The sequence below is a fragment of the Apis mellifera genome, linkage group LG10 (genome assembly GCF_003254395.2).
Source record: "Apis mellifera strain DH4 linkage group LG10, Amel_HAv3.1, whole genome shotgun sequence".
In the NCBI taxonomy this organism is placed as follows: Eukaryota; Metazoa; Arthropoda; class Insecta; order Hymenoptera; family Apidae; genus Apis; species Apis mellifera.
In genome coordinates, this window is record NC_037647.1 from 11,752,995 (window position 1) to 11,776,573 (window position 23,579).

Consider the following 23,579-nt stretch of genomic DNA (forward strand, 5'->3'; position numbering starts at 1 on the left):
TATATTCCCAACTTTAGTTGCCAATTTTTCAATGTTCGAGCTCTCGAAATGTGGCGTAAAAATGTCTTTTTACTTTTTTATTTTTATTCAATTTTATCGTTTCACTTTGTTAAAAATTGTCACTGCTCAGATCATCCATATCTGGCCCGCATCTATCCGATAATTTACAGGACAACTTTTTCCTTTTCAATAATTCTTCCCCTTAACATCCGTTTCTTTGGAATGTACATCCATTTCCAATTCTCAAATTAATCACATTCGTTAAACCCAATCTTTCCATTCCACTAATTAAAATACTTTTTACACAAAATTTCAGTCAAAATTTTTAACCAATAAATAATAAATTGAAAAACGGTATCGATTTTCCAAAAAATTAAATCGAAAAGTGTGGATTGAAAATTTCAACTTGTCCGAAAAAAGCGCGCGCAATACAGAAAAGCGTAGAAGAGCGCGAGGTGACCGAACGAGCCGATATATAAATCGATGGCGCGCAACAATTTTATCTCGTGAAAGTTATCGCGCCGCCCGTTTAGATTTACCGTAGCGAGACGAGTATATCAGTTTCGAGGAAAGTCCCCCCCCCCCCCCCTCGCGCCGCCGACCGAAGGCAGCGCCACGCAGGTACCGCCCTTTCCGCCGAAACCCTGGATTGGAAAAAAAAACGATATCGCGCGAGGTAAAGTCGCGCCCCCCTCCCCTCTCTCACTCGACGAAACTGCCGTTGTTATCCTTCCCCCACCATCGTTACGCAAGAATATGATATCGCGGTGGAAATTCTTAGGACCAGTTTGCCGGCGAACTGGTAAATTACGACTACTGCGAGAATTGGGAGTCGCGACAAGATTTAAATCTTCGATACAAACTCGTGGAACGATGTGACACTTACTCGTTGAAAATTACTGGTGGTAATTGGTCGTAAAAGCGAATGTAGAAAAAAGAGGAGAGATAGGAAGGGGTATATACGCGTAGAGAGACGCGTACATAAGGCTGGTTGGATGATGGATTGTTGCGACAAAGGTGGACGGCCGCGAACGCGCTTTCTCTTTCCTTTTCAATTTTTCATTCTGCCTCTTCTGTCCTCTCGACACGCGCAACGGGCACACCCGTGACGCGACGCCACATTGTTGCCTTCGATCGATCGATCGATTTGAAGTATCCGAGGATACCGAGGAGAGTATCGAGGAGCGTGCTCGCTGCTCCATGATAAATGCGTCGCGTTCCTCCGCGTGATCGCTTTATTACGGGGCATGCACGCGTCGATATTTAACATCGATCACAATGTTCGAGTGAGAGCCGCGGAGAGACCGGGGAGAATATACCCTTTCCACGCTGGGTATCTGGGTAACCGACATGAAATTATTCGGAGAGGGTTTGTTAACGGTAACGAGAATGTGTATATAATGAGCCGAGGCTCGAGACGAGGTAGAAAAGTTTTCAACTGTTACAAAGATTTTATTAATTAACGCCTACCGCTTCTCTCCCCTTTCAATCACGATTTGTATCAATGTACGAAGCTCGAGAGCCAAAGGAAGAAAAAGTTATTCCTTTTTTAAATTCGAATATCGAGACGCGAAATATAGGTTCGAACGTTTAAATTTTCAACTTTATCGAGAGTGGAATGCTCGTTCCACGCGTATAAAAGGATCCGAAAACCTCGTATAGTTTTCGATTTATCGAACGATAACGAAATACAAATATTACGAATGAACGAAGGAAAGTATTATAGCGTAGTTTACGGCGCGAAGCCAAGTCTGGACCGAGTTGCGATATCCTGCTTGCGCTTTCATCCCGGAAATCGCTAGCATCGCGCGGTGAAAAACTCGATGAAAAAATTCGCACGATCCTATTGGCAAATTTAATTTCCAACGGCAAAAATCCCCGAAACCGAGCGCGAGCAAAGCGTATTCCATCGCGAAAACACGCAGCGAAATAAATCAATTTCCGCGCTCGAGATGCTTGTCGAAGGATCGATGCGTATCCTCGTTCGATTTCGCGCACAAATATTTGTTCATCGCGAAACGCGCCAACCTCGATCGATCCACCAATCAAACACCAGTGTGTAAAACTTATTGAAAACAATTTTGAACGATTATTTTCCTCGAATTTTCGAATACGATTAAAATTTTTCTTACCGAAAAACTTTAACGGATTTTTATCCCCTCGAGTGATTCGAGATCGGACAGAAGGATGATTCGCGCGACAACTTCATCACGATGCACGATGGGGAGAATAAATGAATCGATAGGGCGATGGCAACGGGCGTTATCCCATTGTGATTTATGGGAGGCAAGTTTGCCGATATTAACGACACTGTCCCCACAGGTCGAGGTCCCCCTCTCGATGCGATCTCAAAGATCGGTTCCGGTTCGACCCCTGCCTCGATCGTTTCTACCAGATCGAAACGATCGCAATCGCGGGACGATTGTTCCGTGAAAACCGCGTTACCGCGTTACTTCGCGTCATTTTCTCCACGCCCACGTGCGCTTCAACGTCGAGGAGGCTCGTGAAAACACGGCCGAGTCTTCCCGCTACTTCCCTTTTGCGTTTTACCACCGATACCGAATCGAATAAACAGGCGAATATATTGGACTCGAAGAGACTCGTGTCAACCGTCTTACTCCACACCAACTTCTCGCCAATATTTAGATATACATGCGAGAATCGCGAATCCGCGATTACCGTTTCTACCGTGTTCAAATTCTATTGGTCGTTGCGCGTAGATAAATCGAGAGGAGAATGCGCATGCGCCGCTCAGTAGAACGTTTCGTTTCGACCAGGACCTTGTCCCGAAACAAATTCTTTCGCGTTCTTTTCAAGACGTTGCGTCGAGATTGCGAGCATCGTGGTCAGTGATGGGGAAAATTTAACGACTAAAGTCACTTCCATAAGTTACTTGAATAATTTATCGCAATAAAAATCGGAAATAATTGTAATGCCAAAACGAATCGTGTTATTTAAGCATTTCAATAAGCAATTATTTAAGATTTTTAACTAGTTACTTTTCGTCGTTTCGAGAATAGCTACACGTACAAAATGATTAATTATTTCGACGAACACGGGGCTCGCTTTTATTATCGCGGTGATTCAAAACAAGCTCCCTCATTTTTTCCGGAACCGACCCTGCAATTTACCGCGTAAATAACCGTACGACGGGCCGCTTAAGCATCGTATATCCGATATCAACACCGTGTTCTCCTCTATTTATTCACCGCCAACAACTGCCACGCAAAACAATTCAATCATTCGCATATACGGACAAGTCTGACGTGTGTGCGAGGAAAGAAAAAAAGGGGAAGAAAAAAAAAAAGGAAAAGGATTTGTTTGTCTCGAGACGATTAAACAAGAATTAAATAACACGGAGCCGCGAAAACAGCGGTCGAAAGGCGCATCGCGCGCGCCACGTATGTTTGGACAGAGGGAGCCACACGGCATCGGCCGGCCGTCGAGAGGGAGAAAGAAATAACAAACAGTGGCCCTCGTAATTTCGGGGGTTCGAGCGCTCGAGGGGTTGTTGTTGACGACCACGTGATATATGCGCAACCCCGCATATGTCGCCTCTGCCTTTAATTTAAGCGAGAAAAATACCACACTCTCCTCCTTCTCCCTTATTACTTTCTCTCTCTCGCCTTCACGTCGCGCATCCTTCCATCGCATCTATCTCTCGATCGCCTCGCTTCTCTCGAGCCTCGTCCTTTTGCATTTGCATAACCCATATTTCTTTCTTCTTCATTACCATTATTACGAGTATTGTGCATCGAGCATAATTCCCTCTCTCTCTCTCTCTCTCTCTCTCCCGTCCGTGACATTTGCATCCCGACAAAGAGAGCATTCACGCCTCTCGATGGCACCCTCGAAATTGCCCGCTCGAGAGGCTGATACGGGGCTTCTCTCAACGTTTCGCGTTTACGAGATGTACGTTTGACCCCGTTCCAACGTAACTACACGCTTATGGAGCAAAGGAGGTCGTAAGGGGAATTTCTATAGCGGCTTCTCAATCGACCGAATTTATCGACCGAATTTATCGACCGAATTTATCGACCGAATTTATCGACCGAATTTATCGACCGAATTTTTCTTCCAAGTAATTTTGAATTTATCGTCGATATCGTTCGATATCACAGAGTTGAGCATTAATTAAAGAAAAAAATTAAAGATTTCGAACAAGATAAATTAAAATTATAAAATAAAAAATTTATTTGTATTATAGTTGATTCCGCTTTTCGTATAATAATGGTCGTTTTTACATTACAATTATTATTATGATTGTTATTATTATTGGAACGATAATTTATCGAAATAACTTTATTCAAGTAATTTTGACTATTAAATTTTCCATCAATGATATAATATACTAAAAATGGAAGAACACAACTTTTCCGTTTGGATTAAATTACATTAAATTATACATGTATTAATTTAAATTTGATACTTGAAATAAAATATTTTAAATATAATTCATTACAATTATTTTTTTTTAAAATACCATCCATAAATTTCTGCTCGCTTTGCATATCCTTTTTCAAAGTCTTACCCTCGGGGGGTAAAATGAAATCATTTCGATTATTCGAGAGAGAAAAAGGAGAAGATCATTTTCCTCCCGACGAGATAACGAACTCGTCGACACAAAAGGGACACAAATAAGAAAAAAATAAGAATTCGAATCGTTTCCAAGATTTCCCTCCTGATTCAAGCCTTAGAAAGAGAGAGAAAAAAAAAATATCCTCGCAGCGGAGAATAAACCGAGTCTAATTAAAATCGAGAAGACGAGCACAGCTCGTTCCATCGGATTTTTCGCGCAGCGCGAAAATGGCGCGAGCGAAAACACGCGTATATCGAAATCTTATATTAGCCTTGTTTCTTCGAAGCAGATGACGCGCGTGCGCGGTGTGGATTACGTATTATATCTCGAGCGTGGAATCGAGACGGGATCGAGATAGAATCGCGAGGCGGAGTGGATGGCCACGTGCTCGTTTCCATTCGGCCGAGCAGGACGTGGCACGCGATTCCACACCGATCGGCCAACGGAACGTCCATATGCCGAGAGACATCATGATTCAACCACGAATATACACGCGCACACACACACATATATATATATATATATTATCAACCGCGGAGGAATTCCACGCATACGCGCATGCGCGAGTGTGTATAACGTCGTGTTGTGTCTCGTGTTCCGTCGGTAATTACCTGAAAGCCTCGACCAACAGAGTCCTGTGTAACCTTGAGAGCAAATGAAATTGTGTATACTCCCGTGTATCTCGCGCCGTGTTTCTCCACGAGTTTTAATCGTCTTCGCAGCGACGGCCAATGTTACGATACGCAAATTTTCCAAATTTCTTATTTATTATATTCATTATATATCATTCTTTCGTTCGAAACTTTGTTTAAATCGCGAAACGACAGAGAAATGAAAGACGCTGATTCGAAATCGAATTTTTCACGGATCCGACTATATACTCGGGGTAATCCCAAGTTATTCACACCTCGTTACGCCCATATGTTAGATTGTAATATCAGTTCCATCCGAAACGGTGTTTAATAAATACGCGACAGTTTGGATAACGTTGCCGGCCGCCGACAGCTAAATTTAGAATGCTAATACCCGTTTCGAATCGAACCGTCCTTCCCTCCCGTTTAATCGCGCGCACCGTTTATTGCACCGCGTCACCCCGATAAGGATAATTAGACGGGAACCGCGATCCATTATTAAAACGAGTTAACGTAAAACCGAGAATTTGGAATTTCGACGAAAATTTCGACAAAAGTTTATTTTTATTTTTTTATCATTCGTATTCCTCGGTAATTAGTTAAAAATCTCGAATAACAATGAAACGAAAAATAAATAATTTATTCGTAGTTATTACAAAAATAATTTATAATCTCGGTTTATAAATTATTTCCAATTATTATTATTATTATAATATATATTTATAATTATATTATATATTTATATTATATATTTATATATTAATATATATTTATTTAATATATATTATTATTATAAATTATTTCGATTAAAGCAATTTATTCGTGACTTCGATTGTTAAATTTTTCCCATCACTGATATTTCGTCACTTGTGAAACGTAGCGATACGTATTAATTTGGAATGAAAGGGGGTAGCTGCCCCTCCTCAACATTGGTTATGCATCGATGCATCGTTTCTCCCTCCCCGAATCCCTCCTCGATCGAAAGATTAATTCCTCGCGTGGCTTTCGATATTATCGTCGAAACGATCGGTAACGCACCGCTGCCTCGCCCCACCAACCCTCTCCCCTCGTTACGATAAAGAGTAGTTATCGTTATCCACCCTGTTATTTCGATGCAACCCATACAATTTAATATCGGCAATAATTCTCGAACCGACTTCGCTTCGAAATTTTCCTTCTACTCTCGGGGCCTAGACGACTATCTGTATTGCAACCCGTACATAAGTACGTACTTACGTGCACGTATCATTAGTTCACTGGTGAAAAAGAAGTCCTGAAAAGGACCGCCTATCCGCCACTTCAGACGCTTTGTTGACGACGAAGTTGGATATTAATCCGTTGGAAAAAAAATAAAGTTAGTTTTGAATAATTGTAATAAATTATATACATCGAACGATAACTTATCGACGATAATTTTATTCGTCGACAATTTTGACACAACGCGGTACATAATAGTGGAAGAGATATAATTTGAACAATCTGAAATATTTTCGAAACTATCCATTAATTAATTAATTAAAATTGTATTTGTAAATTAAATGTAATTATAAAATAAATTAAACGAATAGTAATTAGTTTATATTATGAAAAATAAAAAATTTATATATCATATCGCTAGGTTAGAATATACCGAATTCTACGATTTAGATATAGATCGTCATTTTATTCTCTATTGCGGTCGAATTAGTGTACGTGACGAATACCACGCTAGAAAAAAGAATACGTGTGAGAATAAACGTTTCCTTCGCGAGACTTCTTTCCACCAATGAGCAGTACACGTCTCTTTTTCCCCCTCTCCGAGTCTAGCAAACCTAGATAAAGAACGAAACAACGTTCAACGTTTCAACGTTCGTTTATTTCAAACTATTCACATTTTTATTATACGTCAATCACGATGCAGTAGTATCGATCAACATTTTTCCTACGGAATTTAATTCCATGCCGTGAAAGTTTAATTATACGGTTACGCGAATACGTTATTATTACCGGGCTGGAAATGTTTAGAGAGGAACGCCTAACGCGAAATTAAAACAGGGCTCGTATATACCGACTGGACGAAAACGACCGCGAAACGGCCGAATTTCATCGGTTGGTTCTAATCGGAACGCGTCACGGTCCACGGGATAAGCCCAATTAGAAAGCGCGGTCGCGTTACTGGGAATGAAGCGTCATTAGAGCGATTTCGTTATTGGCGTGAGAGAAATTTAAACCGACGTTTAATCGGTATGTTTCAACGCGATAAATATGCGCGTTCCATACGTACGTACACAAAGTTTGTAGCGAAAATTATCAGTATATTGACGAGTATTACGAACGTTACTTAAAAAAAATTCCTACACCAGAAGATCAATTATTTATTTACTTTAAAAAGAGGATAAAATTAATATTTTTTATTAACCTGCGAGAAAATTTGTGGAATATATATATATATAAACGGAAACTAAAAAACTTATTTTTTTAAATTTTTCTACGTTTTAATTACAATCATTTACATGTAAAATAGATACTTTTTTTTTTTTATACATTCGTGAAACATGTTCAGAGAATCGTTTTCCCTTCAAAGTATCCTGAAATTTCGTTGGAAATTGGAGCAGAAATAAACAAATTGGACGTGATTTAAAATTCGAGGGGAAAACTTGGCAAAAATATCGAGGTTTCCCCCTTGCGTCACTTCATAAGTATGTAATTTCATTTCCGATAGACCCGTCCGCAAATCGATTACGAGCGTCGAAGGGGGAGGGGAGGGGAGGGGAGGAAAAAAAATAAATCGCGTAAACTGAACTCGGCCGGACAATAATGATGGCTGTTGGGGGATTGTTGCAGCGGATGATGCAAAGTGAGTCACAAAGTGCCCACTGTGCTGTGCACATCGCCGATTGTCATTACGCCGTACGAGTACAATGGGCCCAGTGACCAGTCTCTACCTAGTTCGTTGCGTAATGGAACTCATATTTCACGTATGAAAACGCAATAACGTAAATAAATCGGTAAATCCTTTTCGCACGATTTTCCTTGTGGGAGAAAAAATTTTTTTCTTTTTTCTTTTTTTTTTTTTTTTTGAAAGATAAAACCCTCGATCCAAAGCTTGTTTAAACTAACCCTAGTTGTAACGCGCGATAAAACGAAATTACGACATATGGCGATCGAATATTAAAATAAAACGTATGATATGACCGTAATTGAAATAATTTTAATTAAACGGATATTTAAATTTTTTTTAATACATATGTTTACACATTGTAAATTAACCAAAGATTAAGATAATAAAATTAATAAGTAATGATAAATAAATAATAATAGTAATAAGTAATAATAATATAAGTAATAATAAGTAATAATAAATAATAATATAAATAATAATAAATAATAATATAATAATAATATAAGTAATAATAAGTAATAATAAATAAATAATAATAGTAATAAGTAATAATAATATAAGTAATAATAAGTAATAATAATATAAGTAATAATAAATAATAATAAATAAATAATAATAGTAATAAGTAATAATAAATAATAATATAAATAATAATAAGTAATAATAAATAAATAAATAATAATAATAATAAGTAATAATAAATAATAATATAAGTAATAATAAGTAATAATAAATAAATAATAATAATAATAAATAATATAAATAATAATAATAATAAATAAATAATAATAGTAATAAATAATAATATAAGTAATAATAATAAATAATAATAAATAAATAAGTGTTGCATCTTTCTCTCCTTCTCCTAGATCTCTCACTCTGATTCGTTAAAACGAGACGAAAAAAAAAAAAAAAAGAAACTCGGCGAAGAGAAGAAAACGAAAATACACGAGGTACCAGCATCCCATATATATATATATATATATATATATATATATCGCGATATATTTGAATAACAATCGGTCACTCGGCACGGAGAGCGAAAAGAGGAAAAAATTGGACACGGCGGAGAGGAGAGTATCGAAGGCACGCCGCAGGGGTCGTCGGATGATGATCTCCGTCCGAGGGGTGGACGGCGACGCGTGACTCACAAAGTGCCCACTGTCCCGCGCACCCTGCCCGGGATCCGCCGCCATTGTCGGCGGGGAGGCAGGCATGTCGCTCCCTCCCCGAGCATTATACGGCCGCGCTTCCGCATACGACGGAATTGCGGTTACGCTCGACGACTCCATTCACCGAGATTACGTGCTCGATAACGTCTGTTTTGTGCAAACATGACTCCCCACTCCTCACCCCCCCTCCCCTCCCCTAATCCGATTGATTTAATAAAACGTTCCGCAAACGGGATGTCGGATTACGATTCGCACTTCTTTCTTTCTTTCTTTTTTTTAGATCGTTCGTCTACGAGAGTTATATTGTATATTTGTACGGGATAATAATAAAACGCGAATATCTTCGTAGTTCGTGAAAAATTAATACCGTCGCGGAATCTACGAGACGCACAGTTGGTTCGAATAATAACAGTTAATTGGATAATAAATTATTTTTTTTCCGGTTTTTAGTCTATGTATGGGGATTCAATTTCTTTTCTTTTCTTTTCAATGCTTTTTTATTGTTATTTGTTATTTTGTAAAAAATAAATATAGGATAAAAAAGAAAATGATACATAAAAAATATATAAATAAACAAATACAGGAATATTTGTGATTTGGGTAGCTACGCGAAATATATAAGCGGTTCAAATTTGATGTAAAAACGTAGATAGATTGGACTGGTTAAGGAAAAAATGCTTATTAAAAAAAGAAATTTCTATTCTATAAATTATTCGATAGATATGGGGTTGAACAGTGACAATTTAAAAAAAAAGTAACGATAAAAACGATAAAACTGAAAATTATAAAATGAAAAAAGACTATTAGAAGATGTACTAAGTAATTATTTAACTTTAATTTGCAAAAAAAAACTTATCGATAATTTGTAATTATTTAAATTAAATTAAATTAAATCTTTTAAGATGTTATAAAATGGAAACTTAAATGCTTCTAAATAAACTTACAATATTTCTCCAACTATTGAAATCAGTTATCGATTAGTTCTCTGCTTATATACGCGAATAAAAAGAATTTAGAATTTCGCATCGAAACAATTATTTTTTATATACGTTTGAAAATTCCACCGCGAGAATACATATCTTATATCCGAATGCATTTTTCATTTCTTTCGTAGCGTAGGACAGAGAGTAAACACAGTGACCGGCGTTGTTTCGAAAAGATGGTTTAGAGGACAGCTGGCAAGTGTCGTATGCCTCCGACATCGTAAGGATCGTATGTATCAAAAACCCGATCGTTCCCGATGTGTTTGCTTAGAAACAGACCGGTGCCCCCTGTACGACTATCGCCCGTCGTACGAGAAATTCTGGTTTCTTAACGACGCGAACGTTAGCGCGGCTTGTGTTTCACGAGGCGAAGTGCGACGTTGAACGTTCGCTCGGTGAAATACAAGCGCACTGTTGCGCGAAATTTGTTGCCAGCATAAAATTCGGCGCTGGACGGATTTATCATGGACGGCCGTCTTCGCGGGCGACAAAGAAGACAGACATAGCGAAAGGAGGGAGGGGAAAAAACGATTCCAGAGGGGGGGGGGCGAAAAATCGCCAAGGATACGAGAAAATCTTTTATCCCTTTCTTGCGTAAATCAATTTTATACGCACGTTCGATCTTCGCCATAGCTAAATCACCGATTTTATTGCGGATAGAGAGACGGCGAGATAGGCTCTTACGAGTCTTCCAATCATGATCGTTTCACGGATCGCGCGCTCGTGCACCACCGCAACACGGTCTCGTGCCACGACGGATTCGTGGACGAGTTTACGACCTCCCCCCTCCTTCCTCCTCCGTCCCTCGCTTTGCGAGATAAGCTCGCTCTGCCCGCTTAATTGCTCGTTTCCTGTCCAGAAGCGAAGCCAACCGCCGGATTGCGAAACACCTTCCATCCGAAATTTCAACGCGAATGTACATCGTTCGAATCGATGAAGAATACGGACATCGAAATCGAAGGGAAAATTCTTTTAAAAAGCAATTTAAAAGAATTTCGTATTCCATCTCGAAACGATAAAATAATAAATTCAAAGGTTTCTTATTTCAAATTGGCGTCGAGCCAATTTTTTTTTCCTTTTTGCGAGCATCATCGATGCGAACAAGCTACTATATAGACGAGAAAGAGAGGGAGAAGGAGATGGTTAATTAAATCCTCGCTCGCCTCTTCCAATGGCAAAATAAAACCATCTGATCCGGCAAGTGGTGACGCAATACTTTGAAAAACCTTCCTTTTCTCGCCGATCTTTGACCCGGGTTAATTCCCTTCAATTTCCAAACGCGTTCCACATTCCTGTCGGATCGTGTCACTCTCCTTCCGGTCTGTCTCACCAACGATGACGCAGGGTAAAAGAGAAAAACGTAGAAGGAAACGATCCTCCTTCTCCTTCTTCTCCAAGAATTCAAGAATCGAGGATTCTAAGCGACAAAGGGGGGATAGACGGATCGATATCATCATCGAGCTATGATAATTCGAGGTGGACGTAATTCGAGCGCGTGGGATGGCAGGGGATTAGATGCGAGGCGCGTACGTTAGAACGGTGGAATGATGGATCGGAGCGGGAGAGCGCGGTCGGCTTCGGAAAAATGGTGGGGAAGGATGGGTATACGTACGGCTTCCGTCACCCCAGGCCGCCGACTTAAAACCCCTGCTAATCCTCCCTCGGATTTTCGAATCAAGCGTCGATCGCGCAGACGCCGGTCATCTCGATTTCGACCGATCGACCAGGGAAAACGTGAATCGTCTCGTCGCGACCGAGAATAGTCAAATTTTCCATCTCGTTTAATTTTCAGAAATTTGTAATTGAAACGTGTCTGTGATATAGATAATGTAAAAAATTGTTTTATGAAGTTGTAACAATTTAAAAAAATTTTCCATTTCGATCGCATTTCCAAAAATTTATAATTAAAACATGTGCCATAAAACTTGAATTATTGTCTTTTTATGAGTATTTCGATCGCGTTTAATTTCGAAAAATTCGTAATCAAAACGTGTGTGTGATAAAAATAAAATTAAAAATCGTCCTTTTATGAAGTTGTAACAATTTAAAAAAATTTTTCATTTCGATCGCATTTCCAAAAATTTATAATTAAAATGTGTAAAAGAACTCGAAATCATTGTCTTTTTACGAAATTTTTAAAAATATCTCACCGAATATTTCGATCTCGTAAAATTTCTTCAATTTCGAAAAATTCCTTAATAAAAAATGTGTGTGATAAAAATAATGTAAAAAATCAGTGTCCTTTATGAAATTGTAACAATTCAAAAAAATTTTCCATTTCCAGAAATTTATAATTAAAACGTGTGTGATAAAAAGAACTCGAATGAGAAATCATTGTCTTTCTACGAAATTTTTAAAAATATCTCATTGAATATTTCGATCGCATTTCGAAAAATTTCGAAAAATTCGTAATTAAAACGCGTGTGTGATAAAGATAATGTAAAAAATCGTTGTCCTTTCTGAAATTGTAATTTTTTTAAAAATTTAATCGCAATTTAAAAAATTTTGATCGATTTCGAAAAATTTATAATTAAAATGTGTGCCATAAAAAGAACTCGAATCATCTTTTTACGAATATTTCGATCGCGTTCAATTTCGAAAAATTCGTAATTAAAACGTATATGTGATAAGATAATGTAAAAAATCGTTGTCTTTTTATGAAATTGTAACAATTTTAATAATTTTGCATTTCGATCAGACATTTCGAGAAATTTATAATTAAAACGTGTGCTAAAAAAAAATCGAATCTTTTTATTTCGATCGCGTTTAATTTCGAGAAATTTATAATTGAAACGTGTAAAAGAATGAGAAATCATTTTTACGAAATTTTTAAAAATATCTCATCGAGTATTTCGATCGCGTTCAATTTCGAAAAATACGTAATTAAAATTGTGTGATAAAATAATGTAAAAAATCATTGTTCTTTTATGAAGTTGTAACAATTTAAAAAAATTTTCCAATTCGAGAAATTTTTAATTAAAACATGTAAAAAAATTCGAATGAGAAATCACTGTCTTTCTACGAAATGTTTAAAAATATCTCATCGAATATATCGATCGCGTTTCGAAAAATTTCGAAAAATTCGTATGTGATAAAGATAATGCGAGAAATCATTTTTTTATGAAATTGTAATAATTTAAAAAAATTTTCCATTTCGAGAAATTTATAATTAAAACGTATGTGATAAAAAGAACTCGAATGAGAAATCATTATCTTTTTACGAAATTTTTAAAAATATCTCATCGAATATTTCGATCGCATTTCGAAAAATTTATAATTAAAACGTGTGTCATAAAAAGAACTCGAATCATCATCTTTTTACGAAAGTTTTCGATCGCGTTTAATTTCGAGAAATTTGTAATTAAAACATATAAAAGAACTCGAATGAGAAATCATTGTCTTTTCACGAAATTTTTAAAAATATCTCGTCGAATATTTCGATCGCATTTCGAAAAATTCGTAATTAAAACGTGTGTGATAAAAAGAACTCGAATGAGAAATCATTGTCTTTTTACGAAATTTTTAAAAATATCTCAATTATATTTCGATCGCGTGTCGAAAAATTTCGAAAAATTCGTAATTAAAACGTGTGTGATAAAGATAATGCGAGAAATCATTTTTTTATGAAATTGTAATAATTTAAAAAAATTTTCCATTTCGAAAAATTTATAATTAAAACGATAAAAAGAACTCGAATGAGAAATCATTGTCTTTTTACGAAATTTTTAAAAATATCTCACCGAGTATTTCGATCTCGTTCAACTTCGAAAAATTTGTAATTGAAACGTATGCCATAAAAACTCGAATCACTTTACGAATATTTCGATCGCGAGTATATTAATTTCGAGAAATTCGTAATTGAAACGTGCGCGATAAAGCGAGAAATCGTTCTCTGTTTTCACGACGTTGCAACAGTTTCAAAAAAATTTCTCCACCGAGCATTTCTCGATCGCTTGCGTCCCTCGCGGAGCACAAATAGTTTGGAGAGATTGGCTGGAGGAGGCGAGCCGTTTCGAATAACTTCGTGCGCGTGCATAAAAATGGCCGATGAGATGCAACGGTGAAATAAAGCGTAATAGCTTCTATCGAGGCTACCCTCGCCGTTAATACCCCTCCCCCCCCCTCCCCCATTAAATAACTTTATACACAGCGGCAATAAAGTGAATGGTACTGATTGCGTTTAATAGAAACAATCAACGCGATGCATTTCTAGAGATGCGACGAAGAAAGGAAGGGCGAAATAATCTCCACAGCTCGATTACAAAAATATTCCTATCCCTTTCGCGAAAAACTTTTATTTCAACAGAAGCGAATAACAATCGTGATTATTTATTTATTTTTTTTTTCAATTATAAAAATTCTTTTTATATCTCAAAAGATTAATCCTCCGATAATTTCCGTTCCCGACCGTGAAACGCATTATTTAACATGAGATATTAAACACGGACACGCACGATGAAAAATTTCTTTTCCTTTTATAATCCTCGAATCGGAGAAGGTGATTCAAAAATTCAAGCTCTCTTTTATTATTTATCGCAACGATTCGTAAAACGCGTTTGAAACGCGGAAACGCGTGAAAAAAAAAAAATAAGATAAATGTTACAATTAACGAAACTATCGAAGCCAGACCGGGCTATGTAAACCTCTCTGTAATCCGATCCAGGAGATTAACTCTTTTCGAATCGAGTCAAAGAAATGTGTGTATATATATATATGTACCGTAATCGGTTTTCCCGTAATCCGAGTAACAATTAGAAATTGAGAAATAACTTGGCGAATTGCGAATTCTTGGAATCGTCGGAGGAATCATCGTCCGTTGCACAATGGACCGTTTCTATCCCCATACTTATTCCCCGCAACGATACGGATACATCATCGCGATGACGCGGTTAAGAAGTTAGGCGCCTGCCTCGAATTAATGAATGCAAAATAGGCCAACGTCGTCTTCCGGTTTTTTTATGCAAAAATCGGATCCCCTTCCCCCTCCACCCGGCACTGTGACATCGCACTTTTCATAAGAAATTTCCAAGCTTGAATATATTTATTATACGGAGTACGATGTCTTCCTTATACGTGATACGAAATAATAAAAGTCGAGGGAAGAGGGATAAATCCCGATTTTTATTTTTTTTTTTTGGTTACTGAATATTCGAGAGTAAAAAAAAATTGGCCACCGAATGGTCACCGACCCGGGTTATATATATATATATTCGAGAAATAAGAAATTTACGAGAAAACGCGATTCCATTTTCTCGCTGCCTCAGCTTCGAGAATGGATTATAATCCTACGAGGAAAAATTTCATTTCGACGAGGGGGCGGAGGGGGATCGATGCGCGATCCGCGGAATGTCGATCCGGGCAATAAATCATTCCGCACGGTAGCGAATACCTTCGAACGAAGAAACGTAATGGACAAAGAATTCAATTATATCGTTTCATCCTCGGAGACCGTGCGCCGATTCCCTTCAAAGATTTCCAACGATACACGTCGCTAGACCATCCTCTCTTCCAGACAGTATCCAGAGCAAAATGTTACACGAGAAAGAACGAGACCGATTGTAAATATTCCTTTCCTACCAATCTTTTACTTTAACCAATCGCTTCGTTTCGTATCCGTCAACTTTTTAAATCGCATTCAAGCATCGATCTTCTCTCGCGAGGTAGAATATAAAATTCCTGCCCTTTCGGCAATTCGTATAATTTCGTTCCATCGAGAGAAATACGAGCAGAGAAACTGTCGCCCGCGAGACGCTTCCAAAGTGGCCGAGCGAAGTGAAGTTTGAAACATCGGCGCGCGCATCGCTATGTTCCTTCGCATTACCGACCGATCGAAAATTCGCCGAATGCCGTGTAACGCGATTCGCCACAGAGGTTCGATTCATCGTGGGGAAGGGCGCGGAGTGGGGGGAGAGGAAGGACAGGCAGAGAACTCTGACAGCTGTGTGGCCAGAAGAAGAAAAGGGAAGTAATCCGTGGAGAGAATCCGGTCAAGATATCGCCAACATACTCGCTCACTTGTTCTCTATCCCGACGTTACATGTTAATTTATAATGCGCGGCTCGCCGATACTCTCTCTCTCTCTCTCTCTCTCTCTCTCTCTCCTCTCTCTCTCTCTCTCTCTCTCTCTCTCTCTCTCTCTCTCTCTCTCTCTCTCTCTCTCTCTCTCTCTCTCTCTCTCTCTCTCTCTCTCTCTCTCTCTCTCTCTCTCTCTCTCTCTCTCTCTCGAGAAAAAATCATCCATTGTCGTCGAACTCGAATATTCGAGATTATTTTTTTTTCACGATTCGAAATGAAACTTTCACTGTGATAATAATATATTACGATACTTCGAAGGTTTTTTTTTTTTGACTTTGAGTTTGTCGTGCTGTAAATCCTGAATGGAGGAATCAAGGTTTTTCACAGTTTTTTAAAATTTTCGATTAAAAATTCTATCTGTGACTGTGTTGAGAAAAAAAGAACGCGTTTACAAAGTATATACACATATGGTATTTATGGATTTGGAGAAGAGGGATGAATGTCGCTTTTAACGAGATTAAAACTTTTCCGATGATAAGCAACGTTAAAATTGACCCGAATGTACGAAACTTTTCGACGCCGTATTTACCTTCGACATTTACCAACAAACAAAAAAAGCAACCTCGATATCTCGATATTTAATTTTTTCAAAGAGTTTAAATTCAATCCGCCATCCTCCATTGAATTCTGAACATATCACATTTTCTCAAATTTAATGGCAAAATTTAATAAAGGAATTCGGCGATAATGGATGGACGTCATCGAGGCCCCGCTCCAAGAACGTCGGTTGATTTGACACGGTTGTACGCGACTATAATAGATCCGTTGGCAATACGTTTGTAACAGTATCCGCAATGTACACGCCACGTCTCTCGTGTTAAATAGAACTTGAAAGGGCACTCGTGTTGCCGCGGCATTCGTGCATTCCCTATGAAATCAAAGGGCCGAGGATTTATTGGTTCACCGTCGACTTAACGCTGACCGGATTAACACAGACTTTTCAATGAGTAGACACGCGTTACACGAGCCAACACGTATGAAGGGGTGAGCACTCGCCTTTCTATACCTGCGCCTACCCACCTCCCCCCTTCTCGTCTCCTTTCAACTAAATCGGTATTAATGTCGATAATTCCAGGGGGGCCCTAAACGCTTTCCGTCCAATGTAGTCATCATTGTGCCACGTGACGGTTAATTTACGAATTCGAAGAGATCGAGAGAGAAAGAGAGATTCTTCGAATAAGGGGAGAAAACGCAAAATCATAGTGGAAATCATCGATATTCGAAAGATTAATACGAAATAATAAATAACAGGAGAATTTTCGACGCAACCGATTCATTCGCGAGAATCGTGGTAATATTTTTATACCGTGTCTCGAGTGAAAGGAATCCCCCCTCCCTCCCCCCTCTTGTAAGAGTCATCAAGACGTTTATCGTATTCAGTCGTAATCGGATACGAAAAATTTTCACCGAGGTCCATTTCGAATTCTCAATCCGCTCGTATCCACGTCTATGTAAATAGTTTAAGTACCCCCCTTCTTCTGAATGAATATTTATGGCACGGTCGGATATCTTGGCCCTCGAATTACCATAATTTTACCACACGATTGTCATCGCGATATTTCATACGTTTATTTTTCTTTTTTAAACTTAATCGCGAGTTATCCGTGTTCGAAAGATCTCTCTTGTATCGGTCCTCGAACGATACTTGTAGATTCTCTCTTCTCTCGAGAAATTTGAACGCGCTGTCCATCCGTGCTCTCGTTAAATTGATTTACAGGCATTCGCAGAGAGAATTCGATATCGAAAATAAATAAAACACTTAAGTACAGAAATAAACGAACTATCTAGACACAAGAGAGTTTTTGCGTAACGAGTGATCTAACCGTAGAAAAAATTCGCGACTAAATTTAGGTTATATCGACTAGCTCCCTGGTTTTTATCTTAACAACTGTCAACCATCGAAAATCGAGGACTGAAACTACTCGAGCACCATCTATCCACACATTTCGGATGGAGCATGCGCGCAGCGACCGAAGAAAAATAGCAAAAAAACGTTTCAACGTACGATGAACGATATAAACCATGACGAAAGTTCGAAAAAATTATAATAAATATATATATATGGATAAAAGACGAAACATAACTTAAGTTTAAGAGGGATCGAAGGGAATAATTGATATCGTCGGGAGAAAAATCCTTTTCAACGAAAAATTCTATAATAATATTTTAAAAGATTTCGAGGCGTGAATTCTAGCGGAAAGTGCGTTTAGGGGAAACGCGATATCGAAAATAAATAAAACACTACACACTTACGTACAGAAATAAACGAACTATCTAGACACAAGAGAGTTTTTGCGTTGACGAGTGATCTAACCGTAGAAAAAATTCGCGACTAAATTTAGGTTATATCGACTAGCTCCCTGCTTTTTATCTTAACAACTGTCAACCGTAGAAAATCGAGGACTGAAACTACTCGAGCGCCATCTATCCATACATTTCGGATGGAGCATGCGCGAAGCGACCGAAGAAAAATAGCAAAAAAACGTTTGACTGTTTCAACGTACGACGAATCATATAAATCATGACAAAAGTTCGAAAAAATTATAATAAATATATATATATGGATAAAAGACGAAACTTTTACATAACTTAAGTTTAAGAAGAATCGAAGGGAATAATTGATATCGTCGGGAGAAAAATCATTCAATTCAACGAAAAATTCTGCAATAATATTTTAAAGGATTTCGAGGCGCGAATTCTAGCGGAGAGTGTTTTCGCGTTTAGGGGAGACGCGATATCGAAAATAAATAAAACACTACACACTTACGTACAGAAATAAACGAACTATCTAGACACAAGAGAGTTTTTGCGTGACGAGTGATCTAACCGTAGAAAAAATTCGCGACTAAATTTAGGTTATATCGACTAGCTCCCTGGTTTTTATCTTAACAACTGTCAACCATCGAAAATCGAGGACTGAAACTACTCGAGCGCCATCTATCCACACATTTCGGATGGAGCATGCGCGAAGCGACCGAAGAAAAATGACAAAAAGCGTTTGACTGTTTCAACGTACGATGAACCACGACGAAAGTTCGAAAAAATTATAATAAATATATATATAGATAAAAGACGAAACTTTTACATATATATAAACTTAAGTTTAAGAGGAATCGAAGGGAATAATTTACATCGTCCGGAGAAAAATCCTTTTCAACGAAAAATTCTGTAATAATATTTTAAAGGATTTCGAGGCACGAATTCTAGCGGAAAGTATTTTCGCGTTTAAGGAAGACGCGATATCGAAAATAAATAAAACACTACACACTTACGTACAGAAATAAACGAACTATCTAGACACAAGAGAGTTTTTGCGTGACGAATGATCTAACCGTAGAAAAAATTCGCGACTAAATTTAGGTTATATCGACTAGCTCCCTGGTTTTTATCTTAATAACCGCAACCGTCGAAAATCGAGGACTGAAACTATTCGAGCGCCATCTATTCACACATTTCGGATGGAGCATGCGCGAAGCAACCGAAGAAAAATAGCAAAAAACGTTTCAACGTACGACGAACGATATAAACCATGACGAAAGTTCGAAAAAATTATAATAAATATATATATGGATAAAAGACGAAACTTTTATATATATTTAAACTTAAGTTTAAGAGGAATCGAAGGGAATAATTTACATCGTCGGGAAAAAAATCCTTTTCAACGAAAAATTCTGTAATAATATTTTAAAGGATTTCGAGACACGAATTCTAGCGGAGAGTGTTTTCGCGTTTAGGGGAGACGCGATATCGAAAATAAATAAAACACTACACACTTACGTACAGAAATAAACGAACTATCTAGACACAAGAGAGTTTTTGCGTGACGAGTGATCTAACCGTAGAAAAAATTCGCGACTAAATTTAGGTTATATCGACTAGCTCTCTGGTTTTTATCTTAACAACTGTCAACCGTCGAAAATCGAGGACTGAAACTACTCGAGCGCCATCTATCCACATATTTCGGATAGAGCATGCGCGAAGCAACCGAAGAAAAATAGCAAAAAACGTTTCAACGTACGACGAACGATATAAACCATGACGAAAGTTCGAAAAAATTATAATAAATATATATATGAATAAAAGACGAAACTTTTACATATATATAAACTTAACTTTAAGAAGAATCGAAGAGAATAATTTACATCGTCGGGAGAAAAATCATTCAATTCAACGAAAAATTCTGTAATAATATTTTAAAGGATTTCGAAGCGCGAATTCTAACGGAAAGTGTTTTCGCGTTTAGGGGAGACGCGATATCAAAAATAAATAAAACACTACACACTTACGTACAGAAATAAACGAACTATCTAGACACAAAAGAGTTTTTACGTGACGAGTGATCTAACCGTAGAAAAAATTCGCGACTAAATTTAGGTTATATCGACTAGCTCTCTGGTTTTTATCTTAATAACCGCAACCGTCGAAAATCGAGGACTGAAACTACTCGAGCGCCATCTATCCACACATTTCGGATGGAGCATGCGCGAAGCGATCGAAGAAAAATGACAAAAAACGTTTGACTGTTTCAACATACGATGAACCATGACGAAAATTCGAAAAAATTATAATAAATATATATATATGGATAAAAGACGAAACTTTTACATATATATAAATTTAAGTTTAAGAGGAATCGAAGGGAATAATTTACATCGTCGGGAGAAAAATCCTTTTCAACGAGAAAGTAATAATATTTTAAAGGATTTCGAGGCGCGAATTCTAGCGGATAGTGTTTTCGCGTTTAGGGGAGACACGTTACATCGCGAAACCAGAGACTAACGGTGAATTAATCTGGCGGGAGCGGATATGTCTGGAGTTATATTAGTGCTATCCCTCCGTGTCTTCTTTTTTTAGTTCCGGTGCCCGCGCGCGTGCACGATGAAATATAGAGCGCTGCATTTGACTCGAGCCGTTCCATCCGTGATGGATACCCGATAAAAATACCCGACATCCTTAAAGACGAGAAATTAACGATAAATAATATTCCCTGTTAATCGTATTGCCAATATCTTTCCCTTGATCGATTCTTATTACATCCCACCCTCCAACGAAAATAAATAAAACGGAAATACCAAAATCGCGCGAGTTTCGAACGAACCTATGAATTTTAAATCGAAGAATTAACGAAATTCGCGGAAAAAGATCGAATAAAAAAAAAAAAGAAAGAAAGAAAAATCGTTGGACGATAGCTACTCGAGATTTATTATCAATGCAGATATTAATAAGGCGAATTTTATCATTCTTGACGTTCAATTTATTTCCAAGAATTCTTACCGAGAAGGATCCTTTAATTATCTCAATAAGCGTAATTATAGTTGTATCCATTACACGAGGACGAATTGATATTTAAAACGCCGCGCAACAACTCTGATGTATACCTAATTTCCATTTAAATGAATTGCACGAGAAATCGTATTTTCAGGGTTCAGGCTTCTCGAGCTTGCCAACGAATCCCCTTTTATACCCGGATAATACGAAAATTAGACGCTCGGATATGCATCTGCTGATATTCAAATAGGCCTGCAAGAGCTATCTAGAATACACGAATTTATTATACAAGCTTCTTAACATGTTCGATTTCTTATTCTCTCCCGTCGATGCTCGACACATCCATAAATATTACTTTATGGAAGAAAGAATCGGCTCATGTTTTTAATAATTAAAAAAAGAAAAATAATTATATCTGTACGGATTCAAATTGACGTGTACGTATAAAAATATTTTAATCACACGTTTTACTCGGTCGGTAAAATTATTCTACCGATAAATCTGATTATCCTTTTCAACGGCGGAGAGGGGGGAGGAGGGGGGGGGGACACTACCGTTTTCTCCTCGATTTATATCACGACGAGGCTCGATTTTTTTTTTATCGTCGTCGAGATGCCTCGTATTCGAAACGAGGGGGGGTACAGCCTGTTTGCCAAGTATTCGAGGAACAATCGCGGCGCACAATAACGTAATGCATCGCCGTAAAAAAAAATCGCTCGTGTCCGCTCGGCGGCGCATCGAAAAACAAACACGTTTCCGTTTGGGAACACGTCGGTGCATCCGCGTGTATCGCGTTACACCGTGCATTCCGATTTTCTGAAACGCCGCCGAGTCGGGAATCCTTCCCCCGGAATTCAACAGCGAATCACGTACTGTATAACACTGTACCGCGCAACACTGTATACACTGAAGCCAGGTCCAGACAGGTGTTCACTTTCTAAAGACGACAAAAGCGTACTCTCGATATTATTATTCGAATATTAATCTGGATAACGATCATTATTAATCCCGTGAAAAGATAATGAAGCGGTTTTAATTAATCAATTTTTGACATTTTGTCGGATAAGAATATCGAATATCGTTATTATATAGTTGCGCGAGTCGACCGAAGGTGTCGCCCCGATCGATAGCAGTAGGGCCAACATAAAACGCGGTGAACAGAAAAGGGAGTGAAGAGCGTCAAGACGAAAAAACGTGATTTCATACTTTCGATATTATTATCCGAACGGAATATTAATCTGGATAACGATCATTATTAATCCCGTGAAAAGATAGATAATGAAGCGGTTTTAATTAATCAATTTTTGACATTTTGTCGAATAAGAATATCGAATATCGTTATTATATAGTTGCGCGAATCGACCAAAGGTGTCGCTTCGATACTTGTGAATGGTAGTGTACGTAGCAGTGGGGCCAACATAAAACGCGGTGAACAGTGATTACAGTTAAGAAAAGGGGGCGAGGAGCGTCAAGACAAAAAAACGTCGGGCCGATCAAACCCGTAATCACAATTTACCAACGAAATATTTATGGACTGTCATTTCGTAAATTACCGCGAGATTACGGCTCGTTACGTTGCTTCATGCAAACTTCACGGTACGCTCCCGTCCAGGATGTAACGGGAGGGCATGCTCTAAACTCTTAACGACGTGCACCGTAGGGGAAGAATAATACTTACACGCCACCCTAATTCGCGGGATAACCAAACTGAAATCTTATCCCGAAGACACAACATTTCTGAAATACAATTTTTTTCTTTCAATCTGATCGCGATTTAATTTCTAAATTTATATTAATAATTTTATTGCTACAAAAAAAATTATATAAATTTAACTCCCTTATTTTCGAGATTTTAAAATTATTGAATAAATTTTAATCAACCCTGATACAAAAATAATTTCTACTTTTTTACATTTAAATTTTCGTTTACATTACTTTCGACTATAAAATTTATAATTATTTCAGAATAATTAATTCAACTAAATAAAT

At 37.8% G+C, this 23,579-nt stretch overlaps 1 protein-coding gene across 10 annotated transcripts in view; it reads right to left on the reverse strand.

Moving 5' to 3' along the window:
* Positions 1 to 23,579, reverse strand: part of LOC408271 (rap1 GTPase-activating protein 1) — a 119,092-nt gene that overhangs the window by 47,731 nt on the left and 47,782 nt on the right. The gene's annotated exons all lie outside the window — the stretch shown is intronic.